General features: G+C 46.4%; 1 pseudogene; it reads left to right on the forward strand.

The window, feature by feature from the left end:
• The first annotated feature begins 1,000 nt into the window (after positions 1–1,000).
• On the forward strand, positions 1,001–3,007 carry LOC115296108 (annotated as a pseudogene).
• The last annotated feature ends 326 nt before the right edge of the window (positions 3,008–3,333 follow it).

The following is a 3,333-nucleotide window of genomic DNA, read 5'->3' on the forward strand; positions in this document are numbered from 1 at the left end:
TATCGGCTCAGGTCACGATCTCACAGTTGGTGAGTTTGGAGCTCCACAACGGGCTTTGGACTCCGCTTGGAGCCTGCTTGGGATTCTCTTTCTGTCCCTCTCCCACTCTCACATATGTGCTCTTAAAATAAACAAAATGAACATTTAAAAAAAGTTATCTCTGGTAATACCTCCTTTCCTGGTATGGGCACCTTACTGAAATTCTTTTAGGCAGTTAAGGAGCAGTGAAAAGCTCTTCCTGAGTCTGCTGGGCCTCAGTTGTCTTCAGTGAAAGAATCTACATGCCAACGTGGCATATTCTGCTCCTCCTCAACACTAAAAAACCAATTGGAAGTTTTTAGTCCGTGGGTAGAGCTTGGCAACTTTGAGCTCCACTGTAAAGTGGTCCCTTGGTTGAGGAACACTGATGTCAGTATTGTGAGCTGGTCAGATGCCCCAGAGAAGAATCTCACCTGGATAGTTAAGACTTGGCTCCAAAGTGCTGGGAGCCAATTAACGGAAGAAAGCCTGCCGGCTATCTCAACTTCCACAATCAGTAAGCCGTTGGTTGCCTAATCCTTTTAAGCTATAGTCTCCCACACCCTCATTCTTCCTTTATTTTACTCTCCCCAGAGAATAAAGGTAGTTTCCTGCCAGAGTGAAAGATGCACAGCTGCCCAATGTAATAGAGATGGAGCAGGGATCCAAAGACATGAACCCGCAAACAGCTTTCGCTCAATTCTAGATGCCACCATCCCCAGCCACCAGTAGCCTCTAGGTCCTGAGCAACTCTCCAACACAAGTGGGATTGGCTTAGCTACTTGAGAAAGACACTCCCATTTTCTTCCATCATGTGATTGGACTCTAATGTGGCTTTAAATGTAAAATTAGATAGGTCTATTCTATCTGCCATTTTCCCTGGAACCTCCAGCTTAGGGACATTTTTCTTTTTCCTAAAGTATGTCCTTTAAAAGTTCCATTCAGGGACCCCAATGCAACCCTGACCCAGGTCCACCTAGGTATGGCCCAGCACCTGTTCCTCACAGGGCCCCCAAGAGTTGTTGGGAAAACAACGTTGATCCAGAAAGTCGGTGAGACGTAAAAATCCTCTGGTGTGCTGTCAGTGGATTTTACACAGAAGTCAGGCAGGGAGGGGTTAGAATTCAACGTTCTCACATTATCCTCCACGCAGGGAGTTTGGTCTAGAGTTGGGTCAGAGCTTCCGCCCAGAAAAGAGTGATTGCGGAGCTGGGCAGTACACGTGGATTTGACAACCTTGGAGCAGGCGGCACTTCCGGTCCCGAGGAACGCGGGTCCCAGCCGACGTCCAGGGCAGAGAGGGTGTGTCTTGGAGGAAACTGGGAAAATGGCGGCGTCCAGTCAGCCTTTCGTCCAGGCCGCTCGTCAGACGGTGTCCACCACAGGGACTGTAGTCCTGGGCACAAAGAAAGCCACCGGCCCTCGTGGAAGAGCTGAGAAACAGGCACGACGTTTGGGTGTTCAGCGTCACCAAGGAAAACAGAAACCACCTTTCGCCGGAAACTGTGCTGTGTGCGCGGAGCGGCAGGAAGTGAAGACGGTTTGCGGCCCTCCTGCGTGCGCGTGAAGAGATGCGCAAGTTCTCCTGGAGCCTCATCAAGGGTTAGGCCTCCGGGCTTACGAAACCTTTTCCAGAGAAAGTCTGACCGCCATCCTCCATAAAAACGTTTAGAAGATCAGTTAGCCTTGCTACTCGATTGACGCTCCAAGATTAACAATCCACTGTGGCCTATTTATGCTGAGGGGGTTGTTTATTTCCTCTTGCAGTTGTACGTATGATTTTGGTAAATTATGAAATGAGAAATGGCTTTCAGAGTATTAGATGGAACTCACTGCCACTCAAGTTTATACATGTGTTCTGGGGAAGGGGGACTTCTGGGGAAGCGGTCACTCCTAATCAGTTTTTCAGGTCATGAAAATTAAATCCCTTTCCAGCGGCAGCTGCAGCTTCTAGGGATACTAGCTAGTGGGTTTTTAAAAACAGTTCAGGAAAAAAGTGTTTTGGGTTCTCCCCACCCATCTCATTGTGTATTTGTTTGCTTATTGCTTAATAAAAATAGATCTGGTAGTTGTAAGTAAGTAAATAAATAAATATTCCATTCATGAGGGTAAACTCTTATTTTCCCCCCAGGAAATATCCTCATTCCATCCATGTTCTTAAAAGTTGAGTTTTGCTAGATAAACCATCTTCAGTTAACTATTCTTCTCTCTCAGCCCTTTAAAGTCCTTACAGGGTCTGGCTGCCATTGCTAATCAAGATTTCTGCCTGGTCTAGGGCCACGGGGTAGTTCAGTAGGTTACGCCTCCTCCTCCTGGTTTCAGCTCAGGTCATGATCTTGAGTCTCATGGGTTTGAGCCTCACATGGGACTCTGCACCAACAGTGCAGAGCCTGCTTGGGATTCTCCCTCTCCCTCTCTCTCTCTCTCTTTGCCCCCCTCCATCTCCCACCCCCTCACTCTCTCTTGCTCTCAAAATCAATACACTTATTAAAAGAGGAAAAAAAGATTTATGCGTCATCTAATTGTTTTTCTCCTGAAAAGGTTTTACTATGCACAGAGGTAGGAGAGGATTTGGGGCTCAGTCCATGTCAGCCAGGACGGTGCTCAGCTCCCCTCTCTCCCTCTTGGCAGATGTGTGTTTCCACCGCTTTCTTGATGAACTTCTGGGCCCGCTTGTCCTTAGCTCCAGGATGAGCCAACTGGATGTGGAGAAGCTGCACACCTCCCCGATCGTGTCGCAAGAACTTGATGTGCTTGGTGAGGCCCCCATGGCAGTGGTGGCTGTCCTCAGCTAGCTTCATGTTTCAGTCACTCTGTCCCTTGTTGAGGCCCATGGCAGCCATGGGGTAGTGCAAAGCCCCATGCATCCTGGAAAGGTGGTCTAATTTTTTTAAATATCTGTGGTGCTTGTCAATATTTGCCTCTCTTCATACTAGATTTTATCAGTATCTTCTCTGTTTCTTGGTAAAGCTTGCCAGAATTCTTACTACTAATTTGTCTTAATATAAACTTAATTTTTCAGAATAGCTTTAGATTTACAGAAAAATCATGAAAATACAAGGAATACCCATTTACCCCACACCCAGTTTCCCCTATTAACATCTTATAATAATATGATACATTTATTGTAATTGCTAAAAACCAGACAACAAGCCCAAAACGGAGTTGCTTATGCTAAGCACCACATCACCAAACCCACCAAACTGAAACTAAATTTAATTGCAGTTTCAGCTCTCCCAGAAATGGAGTCCTAAATCAATTAGTCAGGAATCACTTGGTCAGCACTAAATAATCTGATAGACACCTGTCATCCCC

The sequence above is a fragment of the Suricata suricatta genome, chromosome 7, assembly GCF_006229205.1.
Source record: "Suricata suricatta isolate VVHF042 chromosome 7, meerkat_22Aug2017_6uvM2_HiC, whole genome shotgun sequence".
Classification (NCBI taxonomy): domain Eukaryota; kingdom Metazoa; phylum Chordata; class Mammalia; order Carnivora; family Herpestidae; genus Suricata; species Suricata suricatta.